Genomic DNA, 14,907 nt, shown 5'->3' on the forward strand with positions numbered 1-14,907 from the left:
ATTAGACCCGAACCGAATCACGATCCGATCCGATTCAAATGATTTTCAAATATATCATAATCCGAAATTTGAAATTGATCCGATCCGAAATCGCACCGATTATCCGAATCATCAGGTGGTCTGCATACATGTATATAGGGGTTGTTGATCAAAAGATCATCTCCGATCATGAAAGTCCTTACGTAAAATTTTTTTTAGGTGAGATAAATTGGTTCCCTATATTTGAGTAACCAAATTTTCTCCCCTGTGACTCATCATTGTGGTATCGTTTTGAATTGATTTTATTCATAAATTCAATTTAATAACGATCAAATTCGATGCAAATTCATATTTATTTATTTGCTACTTTTTTGAAAAATATGTGATTAATTTACAGTTATTAATTATCTTTTTATAAATATTAAAATTAAATAATTTTTAAATAAATTAAACTATATTTAGTAAAATATGGGGTACAAGATTAAATTTAATTATTTTAATTATTTTATTTAGTGTTAAATTAATAAATAACTAATAAAATAAGAATAAAATACCATATAATCCACTGGAATTGCTCTTACGTAACAAATTATGAGGTCCATAGCCCCCTCTAAGCAATATAATTGGCTATGCAATGTTGAATTTTGAATTATTATTCGAAATGCCCTAAGTTTGTGTGCCACTATATATATCAGATGTTAGACGTAAATTACGTCAAGTTATATATCAACATATTTGTGCTTGAGTCGTTACTAGTACATTTATAATATTGGATATTCGTGATTTAAAGGTTTAAAAAAAATGATATATAGGCATCTATATTAATTTGCTTGGATTGTCATGTAGCAGTATTGCTTTGGTTCATTTGATTATATGGTCCCTCAGCATACGACTGTTGTACACCAGAAATGAGCAAGGGAGAACTGTACATGTACATTTAAAAATATTTTTAATCTATACAACCGTATGGATGACAAAAAATAAATATATATATATATATTAGTGATATAATAAATATTTCATATTAAATAATTTTATCAAAATATTTAATTTTTTTCTGAAATTTCTAAAATGTCACCTAAACAAATAAATGATGATATTAATATGGTTGGATGATGAAATATTTTTTATAAAAAAATTTAAAATATCAAAAATCATGTGCTAATTTACGACAGAATTCGTCATAAATTATTGGCTGCAAAAAATTGGAGAAAAGTCAAATTTACAGCCAAAATTTTGGGGAAAAAGTTAAATTTTTCTCTTTGATAACTTACGACGAATTCTAATTTCCGTCGTAAATTGGACAATCCGATCTTTTCCGTCACAAATATTTCGTCATAAATTTAGGCAAATATTTTATAATTTAATTTCAAGTTAAAATTATAATAAAAATAATTAACTTACGACGAAATGTTCAAATCGTCGTAACTTCAAATGATTTTCATTTTGCCGCCTAAATTTTTGGGAAAAGGTTAATTTTCCCTCTTTGATAATTTACGACGCATTTTAATTTACGTCGTAAATTAGACGATCCGATCTTTTTCGTTACAAATATTTCGTCGTAAATTTAGATAAAATATTTTTTATTTAATTTTAAGTTCAAAGTTTAATAAAACTATATTTAACTTATAACGAAATAATTAAATCGTCGCACACTCTTTTCCGTGACAAATTTTCCGTCACAAATGACCAAATTTTTTGTAGTGTGTACTGTATGCATGCAGTAAAATTGAAAATGGTATGAGCCAAGCAAGTAGTACAGTTAACTTAGAAATAACCTGGGACTGAAATGAGTGGTTTTGTGTCAGATAACTTAGAAAAAATGAGCTAGGCGGTTGAGGCGATAAAAGTTATATTATTATTAATAAAGATATACCCCTATTTATGGGGTCTTCAGAAAAATATACTCCATAAGAGATCAAGACTTATTGTAGTAACTCATCATGATGTCTGTTGATTTTTTCTAAACAGCTATCTTTATGCATATTTGTCGTTGCTCGGCCCTTGCGGACGCTTGTTGATATTCATTCTCCTTTTAGTTTGAGCTTCGGTAGAGGAGATTAGATATAGCCTCACAGTGACTTGAGGGTGATTTTATTAAGTGATGGTTGTAACTATTATGTGAGGCTCCGGTCTCTTTTTTGACCCATTTTTGCTTCAATTCATTTTTATGGTACACCCTTTCAAAAATTGACAGAAGTAGCACAGAGCCATTTTTTTGGGTTAGAACGCCATTTTTTTGGTTCCAATTCTTTTGGGTAGAACACTGATTACGCCGAGGAAGTGGCGGCGTTCCTGAGTTAATTTCCTGGTTAAAGTGTTACTCCCTCCGTCCCTCTCACTTATTATCGTTTCTGAGAGAGTGTTCGACACGCATTTTAAGATGAATAGAAAGTATAGTTGTATAACTTTTCTCAAAAAATTTCTTTTTCTCTATAAAAATAGAATGTTTAAATTTTTATTCAAAAAAATAATTTTTTTAAAAAAAGTTAAAGAACTATACTTTCTCTTCATCTTAAAATGCGTGCCGGACACTCTCCTAGAAACGATAACAATTGGGAGGGACGGAGCGAGTATTATTTTGCTAAAAATCTGGAATTTGATTTAAAATATTTTTACTAAATAATTTCAATTTTTATATTATAAAATAAGGAAAACAATTAGATTATATTTAGATGTGTTTTGCTTCATTTTATAAAAAACAGAAAATGCTATTAAAAAAAATAGCAAATATATAATTTTCTCCCATTTGATATCACTAGATTCAACTTAGAGTGCAACCTCAAACATAACTTAAAAAAATTAGATGTAACTATTTGCATATATTGTTGAGTTTGATTGTCCGTATTTTTTTAATATTTTCAGAAAATTTTAAAACTAGCAAAAATATTTAGAAAAATTAATATTTTTGATAATTTGCTTTGATTTGCTATGTACGTCATATAATTTTTTTTTAATTTTAAACTATGCATTAAAATAAAACTAGGATACATAGCCCACAAATATTATTATACACTAAAATTTTAGTTGCATAAAGAAATTTTAATCATTAAAAACATAATAATATTTTAGAAAATTAAGAAAAATTAAATATATAAATAAATCCAGTGTGAAGGCTTAAATTTATACTCTTATACACTACTTTTATTTAAAATTAAATTAAAAATAATATTATAGTTTTTAATAAAATAATAGTAAATTCTACCGATTACAAATAGTTTTGAGTTTTAAAATTATCAAGCATAATGTGGCGGAATTAGAAAATTTCAGTAGTGGGGTCTAAGCTAAAATTTATTTTAAAAATAATTTTCGTTAAATTAATACTAAGTTTATTATAAGGGGCCATAGGCTCCACTAGCCCCAATGTTGATATGATTAAAATGTTATATTTACAAGTTTACATTATGAAAAAATTCAGACAACGAAGAAAAAAATAAATTTTAATACATGTTATATTAAGATTATCAAGGACAAATATGAAAATACGATAACAACTAAATATAAATATATAAAAATACATTATCTACAAAGAATGTAAATTTTGATTGGGGAATGAAATTATTATTTTAAAATTGAAATAAATAAATACTTTAAAAAAATCGTATAAGAAATGATAATCATCCCGTGCTAAGCTAGTAATTTTTAACAAGCGAAAATGATTATTGAAATGGGAAGTAGAAATCATATATATTCAACTTCTTAATTAAAATAAAAAATACCTATTCAAAATAAGTGAACATCGCTTGTCAACTAAAAAAAATTGAATGTAAAATTATATTTTTTATTTTTTTTAAATACGGTAAAAAACAACACCTTATTATAAAAAATTGTGTACAACTAAATTTCTAAAATCCATGAATATGAGACATCGTCAAAAAATACACATTTCTGATAATACCTTTTTTTGAGCTATGAAAACCACATATAAATAATTTCTTAATTAAAATAAAAAATTCTACTTAAAAATAAGTTAACATCAATTGCCAACTTAAAGAATTTGACAGCAAAATTAAATTTATTAATTTAATAAAATAGATAAAAAATATGAGTCTACTAATAATTTTACACCTCCAACTATAAATAACCTATAATTATCCATTTGTCTAAGATAGATAAGGGGATAAGGGGAGAGGAGGAAAAAAAATTATTACCTCATAACGCCACTTTGGGTAACTTTGACGGCACCATTTGAAGGGCGTTCTGTGCCAATTTTGGAAAAGATTGAACATGTGTGCTACTTTTGGAAATTAAACGCACAAGTGTACCATAAAAGGAACGGAGCCATTATGTGAGTATCGGTGATTCGATTACATGATTTTTGTTCTCAATTTGGTATTTTTGATTTCGATATATGAAATACCAAATGTGTTTGATTTGAGAATGAAACAATCTATACATATATAAATATAATTTGAGTAGTGATCAGCGCAAAAAATTTAACGTTCAACAAATTTGAGTATTTATATATTACTAACATGATAACCTGTACAAAGCATGAGCTACATTTAAATCGTATAATTCAACTATTTTGGTTTTTGAAATAAGAACTCGTAATTTTTAAAATATGATACGTTATTAGTGTAATATATTTGACAAAACATACATTTTTTTTAAAAAACTTGAACAAACTTGAACTTTTTATCTGAATTTCATATGTGATTATGACAATATATTATAAATATAAGAAATTTTAACTTTTTATATAATTTTAAAAAGTGTAACTTAAAAAAATAAAACGATACTATCTTTTTAAAAACCAATCCAAGTACATTGACGTGTGTAAGTGCTCAAATTAGAATTGAGAACTAATTTCATACTTTTATTCTTTATAAATATATTTACACAAAACGACACATTCAAATCTAATATACATTTTCACATACATCCTCGTATATCCTCCATTTTAACACCATTTTTCGGCTAGTACATCTACATCGTGTATACACCATCCTCACTCAGCCATTTCTTCGTTCACCAAATCGGCCATCATTATACCAACTACTTACAAACAAGTTTGTCACTGAATTTCAGCTACATTTCGACTACACATCCGGCTAGCACACACATCTCATTTTTTATACTCTCACAATAGAATGAGTTTATAAAACCCCCGATAATGTCGTTTCACCTACTTCACCATCGACAGCACCATAATCAACATCTTCAAAAACTGCCAAAATTTCAGATGTGTAAAATTGCGGTAATTTATGTTTCAAAATTTTATTTATTTATATTTCGACCTTCATCCTAATGTATCCTCCATTTTAGACCATTTTCGGCAATACAATGACATTATCATTACATATCCTACACTCGTATATCCTCATTGTGTCTACACTATCCACACTCAACCATTCTTTCGTATCACCAAATCGATCATTATTTAAGAAACTACGTACAAAATAATTTGTCACTGAATTTAGCTACATTTCATGTTAGTGTTTGTTCCCTAGAGACAACACTATGATATTTTAGTTTAAGACATTATGATTATTAATGTTTATATTCTATCGATTATTCCCTTTATAATTTATTAATTCTTAATTTACTGTGATATAAATGTTAGATTAATAAATGTCCTTGGAATAAGATATGCAATTCTATATCTCTAAGTACATGACTTAAAAATGAGATTATGAGAATAGTATCAATATTCCTAAAGGTCCCTAGTCGAGTATTATTATTAAGGGACAATAATAATGCATTAGGACTGGTGTGTTTGTTGACTGATGATCACATCTCATTGATCATAGGGTTTAGTGATACTAAAGTCAAAAACACAGGCAGATGTATATGTACATGGTGCTGGAAAGACCCAATGTGAGATTCTACATGTCTGTTGTGTCATAAGTAATTCTCAAAGTGATAATGATGTAATGTAATGGTCCTTAGACCTGAAGTCATTATATTTCTATACGAGAATTAATATACACTGATTCCATTAAAAGTTATCCTTGACCAGGTAATGATAAAAGTGGACATTGGGTATATTATGAATCGTATGAGAAATATGAATGATCTAGATGAGATTTAACCCTCTTATTATATGAGTGATATTATTGACCTCTTGTGTGAACTAGACTATGAAATGCGTGGCCACACTCAAATGTTGATTTGATATGATAGTCTACTCATTGATCAAGATAACTTGAATTAAACATTGATGAGGATGACACATTACATGCCTCTAGTTTAATCTATAATATTTGGCTAAAGGGATTATATTATATTGTACATTATTCACGAAAGGTTTGATCGATCACCGATTCAATTATTATTACTTGGGTAGCAATGATGTATTACTAGATGCCTCTCATTGTTTATGATTTTAAATTAGATTTAAAATCTGTTGCCAACGTAATAATAACCTATAGGGTCACACACAAAGAATGCTTGAAGGATTTAGTTTAAATTGGCTTTAAATTATATTAAAGTAATTCGAATTATTTATAATATTAATTAAGTATGACTTAATTAATTAGATAAATATCGATATTCGAATTTACTAATATTAATTATGAAATTCATTTGTTAAATAATTAAGTGTGACTTAATTATTATACAAATAGAAATTTTGAATTAATAATAACTCCTAATTAGTTAAGAGTTATAAATTTTTTTCTACTCTCTATATAATATCTCTTGTGTGGCTGATTTTGTAAGCAAGACTTTTACTAAAACTCTAGCCAACAAGAGAGAAGATGGAGAGAGCAAGAAGAAACGATCATGAGCTAGTACACATCCAATCCTTGCGTTCACGCATTCGTGTGGATACCGATAAAGCGTAGATCGCGAGAGCGGGATGCGTGGTGATTGAACAAACTTTGGATCTCCATTATTCAACCAATTTGTAAAATTTCTTAAGGTAAACAATCTGATCTATGAATTAAATATCAATTTTTCGCATTGATCCTGCGGTGGGTTATGAAAATTCTAATGTTTTACATTTTTAATTACTGTTTCCGTTGCGTTTATGTGCTCGAAACCCTTCAATGACCTCAGAGCTACTTACGAAAATTGTTTATTTCATTTATGTGTTTACTGGTTTTATGATGATAACATGTATACAATATTCCATGACTGTTATGTATGTGATTTTGTATGTTTTACATGTTATTATGTTTATATATGCGTATGTATGTATATGTTTTGAATATATGATATTTATGAGAGTTGTATAATCATATGATAATTATATAATCTGTATATATATTAATATATACATGTTTTGTATTTGTTCTTATTCTATGAATCGTATTTGATACGATTCTGAATCGGATGCAGTGGATTTGCTAAAATCTGGGTCGGGTGTCCGATTTTGGCAAACGAATACACTATTTCATATGGAATCGAGCATCTGAATGAAACTGATAGCTATTTCTATCATCGACTGATCTGTAAGGCGTTTGACATCGTTAAGACCCTGTAATCAGCGATTTAATGTTTTTAGAATTTGATTATGATTTTTCTGATTTTTTTCATATTGTGTTTTTATGATTAGATCATGATGGGTATGATATGTTAAGATCATATAATGTGTTTTAACATGTTCTTATGTGTTAATTGAGCATGGTGGATGATTATGGCTTATGACCTTAGGTTAATGGTTTTGGTTTTTTAAATATGGCTTGCATATCGTTTAATCTTGTAATTTTTAAATCTCGAATGTAGCTCGAGTTCTTCTTGTAAGTTCATTAGATTAGTTTTTGTATTTCATTCTTTTAATGTACATAAAGATATGAAGATTTGAAGATCGAGGGTAATCCCACATGGAGGCCATCCAAGGAAGCAATACAAGAAAGAAGACATGTTAGAGTTAGCTTGTATTTATTTTTCACCTTAGATTGACCTAGATTTTTGTCATTAGCTTGATGAAGATCACATAGGATAAAGCCATAACCAACCACGTTTATTTATTGCACTTTACATACATATTCGCATATAATGAATGTATGTGTAGAGTAGTTTATAAAGATGCATACTTAATTAGATTAAAGATGTATGTATTAGATACGACACTCATGCCATGCTTGCTAAACAAGATAAAATCTGTAACGACTCAAGATTTTAAAATGAACAAACAATTATGAGATTCTCGTGTTTATGAAACATGGAATAAAATATAAATTTTCTTTATTTCTGACATGTGGCGATTTTGTCAAAAGCCTTGTAAGGTTGCGGGTTTTAAGCGTGACCGTTGTGACTCCCTCACTACCTGGAAATCAAACCATTGACGAATATTGATTTAAAGTATTTTATTTAAGGAAAAATTGGCAATCTCTTTATGATGGGATCATGATCATTTTAAAATTAACAAAACCCTAAAGTTAATATTAAGTTGATCAGATGCCTTCCAATAAGTCTAATGTGTTAACCCTAGATCGATAAGGAGTGAGTTCGCCAAAGCGAAGTACTCCCATCTATCGTGGGAGATGTGTTGAAGTATATTGATACTTTTGACTATTGGGTTTGACTTAACTAAGTTACCATAATAGGATTGTGAACTTAGAGGCATAGAGTTTGGCGAGATTCATTAGATAAATATGAACAGATGTTGTTCCACCAAGCTATCCAAGACTTATATAGTTGATATAATTGACAAATGTTGTCTACCTAAATAATCATGTTTTAGGAGAAAAGCCAAAGATGAGCTAACGCATGGTGAAATATGGATCTTGGCTCACTAGAAAGGATATAGAAAATATTCTTTCTAAATTAATAGTTAGGGCTATTGATTTGATAAAAATAGTGGGAGATATATACTCTGTATATATATATATATATGAATAATCACTTGAACATAATTTAATGATCATCTGTAGACTAAGTCATTTTATGCACTATAATATTGTAGATATCAAATGACAAATAACACAAATAACTTCTCTATGTAATAGTCCTTGAGAAGGACAAACTGACATGAAATAATTTTCTCAATTAACATGGGAACTTGAGGATTGTCCTCAGGTTAAAGTATGTCACTCAAACCCCTCCCTTATTTCTTCTAGCTGAGAATAAAATATGTGCTGAACAAAATGCTTACCAGAAGCAAATTAATTATGAAACTGATGTTTCATGTCTCATGCTTGTAATTATGAGTGCTGAGCTTTAGAAGCAATAAGAGCATAATGATGCTTATGATATGATTGAGCACCTTCAAAGGATGTTTGAAGGATAGGCTCGTCAAAAAGATTTGACAATAATAAGGCACCATACTTTTGCATTAATGGGAGAATGATATCCGGTTGGACCACATGTTCTAAAGATGATAGATATATGTACCTTGATATTTTGGATTTCAAGAATAGTCTAGAGACTCAGCTTGATTTGATCAAATAATCTTTGAACAATTTCTATTCTTAGTTTGTTAAGAACAAAAGGAATGAGATAGACAGAACACTCACTGAGTTGTTAGTCATGTTTAGAACTGCTGAAAATAACATGGTAAATGCATGAATTATGTCCATATTGATGGTGTTCATATGGAATGCAAATGGGAAAGGAAAGTGGACAGGCAAGGTGAAGATTTGATCTTATTCGGTACCAAACCAAAGTCCAATCCCAAAGGGCTTTTGAAGCCTGATAGTGGTGCTGCTAAAGGAGATGATTATCATTTCTGTGGAAATAACTGGATGGTTGGAAGTTAAATTATCGAGCTTGTTTGGAAGATCTAAAGAAGAAGACTAGCAATGGTCAAGTTTCAGGTATCGGGTTAGAAATTAGAATTAGAGCAAAAGTTGTTGCTCTAGTTGAAGGAACTCGATACCTAATTTGCCCATATAGGTGAGATTGAGAACTTGATAAATTGTTATTACGTGCCTGCCTTTAGGGGATACATTAAATCAATTTATTGTCAGGACAAGAAAGGTTTTATTTTAATTAAAAAACAATAGTTGTTTATTCTATTTTAATGATAAGGCTTATAATGTTGCACAATTAGTTAACAATTTATATGTTCTAAGATGACTCAAATCAAACATTACCTCTACCATTGTCGTTAAGCCATATTAATGAGAAACGCATTTCTGAGTTACATATAGATGAATACTTGGATAAGTTTGATTTTGAATCATACGGAAGATGCGAACTTTGTTTCATTGGCAAAATGACTAAAGCTTCTTTTACCTGATCAAGTGAAAGGGCCACCGAATGATTATGACTTATACATAATGATATATGTGGTCGAATGCGTATGATGGAAAGGGGTGGCTTATACTACTTCATAACATTTACTGTTGATTTTAGTAGATATGGATATGTGGTTCTTATGAAGAACAAATCCAATTTTTTTGAAATGTTCAAAGAATATAAGGCCAAAGTAGAAAAGAAAATAAGGGAAAAGTATAAAAGTTTTACGATTAGATCGGGGAGGAGAATACTTAAACCTCAATTTCAAGAGTTTCTTGAAGGAGTGTGATAGTGTATCATAACTTACTCTTCCATTCAATTTCTAGGGTTATGCTCTAGAAACGGCTACATATACACTTAACCAAGTTCCGACTAAAGCGGTTCAAAATACTTCGTATGAGATATAGAGTGATAAATGTCATATCATGTCATTTATGAAAATTTGGGGACGTGAAGCGTTTGTAAAACGTTTAGCCTCTAACAAGGTTGGACCAAAATTAGATAGATGCTATTTTGTGGGATACCCAAGTGAGACTAGGGTATAGTTTTTATAGTTCTTCCGAGAACAAAGTGTTTGTTTCTCGGGCCACTGTATTTCTTGAGGGAGAACTACATTCTAAGAAAATCAGTGGGAGGATAGTACATCTCGATGAAGATCGAGAACCACATGATAACATTGAAACATAGTTGGAATAAGATCAGGATGTACATCAAAATATTGAAAGTAATCATGTTCAAGAAACACAGGTTATTCATAGATCTAGTAGGATTCACCATGAGCCCAGGAGAAATTATGAATTTCTTTTGACACAAGATGGTGGTTTGATGCTTATTGATAATGATAAGCCTCTCACCTACCAAGATGCTATGAACAGTTCAGACTCCGAGAGATGGCTAGAGGCCATGAAATCCGAGATGGAATCCATGTATTAAAATAAAGTATTGACTTTAGTTGATCCACTCGAAGGGGTAAAACCTATAGGATGCAAGTGGGTTTTCAAGAAGAAAAATTACATAGATATTAAAGTACAAACCTATAAGACGCGACTAGTGACAAAAAAAAAAGTTTCAAACAAATTCATGGTATAGACTACGATGAGACTTTTTCATCGGTTACTATGGTCAAGTCCATCAGGATTTTGTTAGCAATAGTTTCTTACTTTGACTATGAGAAACAGTCCATTTACTCTACTATTCCACCACCTGAAATAATCCCTATTGTTGTTGAAGATGAAGTAACACAACAGTCCATTCATAAAGTTTCATCCATTACAGGATTACCACAGCATTCTACAGGAACTGAGGTTCTAGAAGTAAATTTCGAAGCTCCAATTCATTTATCTAGAATTCCTGAAGATGTGGAGTTAACTGCTGATGGTATAGAATCTTCTGAGGCTGCTGGATCACATACTGCACCAATTTATGATTCTATCCTACATGCTGAAGTTGGTGATGAAGTTCAACAGATAGTTCAAGATCCAGTTGCCAATGAAGAATCTAATGATGGTGAAGAAGCTAATGTTTAAAATACTCTTATAAATCCTGAAGATGATCTTTTCTTCCCTGAAGATATGTCTATACATGTAAGACAACAGAAAATGAAAGATCTAGATGCTAAGAAAGAACATGATTATTTTGATAATCTCTGGAATGCTAAATGGAAAGATGATACATATCCTATTTCTAGGAATAAAAGCTGTTGCGTATCTGGAAACAGCAGAACAGAAAATTCAGAATCCTGATATGTTGACTCATCTCAAAGCATCACCTTTGGTTGTCAGATCCTTACATACAGCTCAAGAAGCAACTACTTCTCAAATCAATCAGATCAAAGATTCAAGCTTTTACAAGAAAAAGTAAAAGGAAGAAAGACAACTCTATTTTACAAGGATCCGAAGATTCAAGCTTTTGACTCTGAGGTGAGTAAAAAGAATCTTTGAAAGAGAAAATCATGGAGTTGATCTAAAACAGCTAAGGAAAATGGAGGAAGACTTCAAGAATTCAATAAAGACAACAAATGCTGATATTATTGTTATCTCTCAAGAACATTATGAAGATGATCCTTCTAACAAACCAACCAGAGGTGTAATTATAAAGGAGGTAAGTCAGGTAGAGGATGAAAGATCTTTCAGATCTCAAGCTATTTTAACCGTTGACAAGAAGCATAAAGGAAAATAAAAGATAGAAGAAAAATCAAAGTTTCAAAGCCTAAAGCCAAAGCTGTTATAAAGAAGAAATCGGTATCTAAAACAATTAAATCACAAATACTGATAGATCCAATCTATATAGTTGCTCAATCTTTTGATACTGATGAGATTACTGAAGAAGAAAAAATCAACCAAGCTCACCAAAGAAGGAAGATTTATGGAGCTGATTGGGCTGATAAATTGAATTTAACCTCTGACATTGCTTAAGTTAAAGAAGAAGTTGTTATTCAACCAATCACAACCTTTGATTCTACTCATGTTGTTGATTTCTCAAATCAAAATCAAGAAGATTTATCAAATTCTGATTTTGAAGACATAGTTTCTGATAAGCTAGAACTTACTTTTGAAGAAAAGAAGAAGCTACTATGGAGAAGCAAGAAACCAGCACCTAGAAGAGATTCTTCTGAAACATTAAGGAAGATTTACAGTTGAAGTTCTCAATCTAGAAAACCTGGAATCACAAGTGGTCTTGGAAGATTAAATGCTGATGATCCATTTGTAGGAGATGCTTTGACTTTAAGAAAACATTCTAATTTGACAGAAATTGGAGACAATGTAATGCTTGAAGACTTACAGAAGATCATATAAGTGCAAATTGTTATTGATCATGCGGAAGAGAAAATAATCTATTTTCTGGAGTCTGGGAGAAGCTTAAGGTTGAATGAAGAATAATTAAGAGACAAACCATGGCACGAATTGGAACTTATTGCTACAATTCTCAAGGTAACTAATTCTGTAACTGCTAGATGGTCTGCATTCATAAAGAACATGATACAAATAAAGTAGAGAGAAATGTCTTACAAGTCAAACTACATTCCAAAGTACATTGATCAATCTGAATATACTGTTGATATGCCTATTGGAGGAGCTAAGATAAAAATGAGTCTAGGGCCTAAATGTTTAAGCTTTAATTCTGATGGAAAGAAAATTGGGTTTCTGGGGCTGGATGATCTATCTCTTGGAAATTCAAAGTTACATGATCTCAGGGCTACCATCTATTAGAATGATGAATCAACAGATGAACTGAAGGAACATAAACAGAGGATGCAATGGTATTTGGATGTGATGGAAGAGAATCTGTTGAGGAAGTTTCTTGAAAATTTTCGAAACTGTGTTAGAGTTCAGAATGAAGAGTAAAGACTGATAATTACTGAAGTAAGAATGAATATGGTTACTTGATTTCTGCATTTAGATAGTTTTGACATCATCAAATTGGAACTTGTACATATTGTCATAATGCACAAGTTGAGGGAGATTGCTAGATATAATTGATGATATCAGCAGAAACTATCAGAAGTTCATATCAAGACTTATATCAGTATTTACTGAAGAATGACGTCATCAGTACTTATATCAGTACTTGATGACCAGTAGATGATGTCATTAGGATTTGTCACTTCAGTAGATATTCGAGGAGGAAAAGGAAAGCAGGAATTCAAGGCGGTGAAGGACTTTATCTCAGAAGCATTGTAATAGGTTTTCCTTATTATTGATAGAATATAATTCCTTATACATTGTGTAACTGTGCTCTATATAAAGCACATATTAGGTTCATGCTATAAGCATTGCGAAAATTATTATATCTTTCGCATAACCTAGAAGCTCTCAAGGATATTTGTTCATCCTTTTGAGAGAGTACGTTTATAATCAGTTTTTATCTATTAATATAAAAATTGTTAATTTTGTTGAAGCTTTGTTGAATTTATTACATTAAATGTATTCACCCCCTTCTACAGTTGATTACGGGCGTAACAATCGAGAACAAGGAGCTCTGGATTCTCTATTTTGATGGGGCATCAAAAACAAATTCGAGTGGAGCTGGTTTAGTTTTGCAAAGTCTCGATGGGTTCTTTATTGAGTATGCCATGAAGTAAGATTTACCCACTACAAACAACGAAGCAAAATATGAAGCCTTGATAGCTGGTTTGGGCCTTGCTGGAACACTGAGAGTTATAAACCTGAAAGTTTGTGGAGATTCGAAGTTGGTGGTATCCCAAGTTAATGGAGAATTCGAGGCCAGAGATGAAACCATGGCCGGATATGTACGACTTGTAAGAGCTGTGATGACTCAGTTTGACGAATGCCATGTCGAATACATCCCGAGGGAGGAAAATTTTAAGGCACATGCGTTATCCAAATTCATCTCTTCTGAGATCGAGAATTGTTCTGGAAGTGTATACTTCCGTGTTTTGAAGAAAATGAGCATTGATGTTAAGCTGGTTACCCCTATCGGGCTTGGAGAATCTTGGTTAGATATTATTAAGGCTCATCTACAAATCGGATGGCTTCCTAGCGATGCAGCGGAGGCGCAAAAATTATCTATACGAGCCATGAGGTATTCTTTAATAGATAGGATTCTTTATAAAAGATCCTTTTTAATTTTCTATTTAAGGTGTCTCAAGCCTAATGAGGCCCGACTTGCTATGAAAGAGGTACATGAAGGCATATGTGGCCAACACTTGGGGGCAGGGCTTTAGCACACAAGATTACTCGTTTAGGCTTTTATTGGCCAAAGATGATGGCTGATTCCAATGATTATTTGAAGAGATGTGATCACTGTCAGAAACATGACCCAGTAGTAAAGAAGCCACCA

This window comes from Apium graveolens, chromosome 5 (genome assembly GCF_009905375.1).
Source record: "Apium graveolens cultivar Ventura chromosome 5, ASM990537v1, whole genome shotgun sequence".
Taxonomy (NCBI): Eukaryota; Viridiplantae; Streptophyta; class Magnoliopsida; order Apiales; family Apiaceae; genus Apium; species Apium graveolens.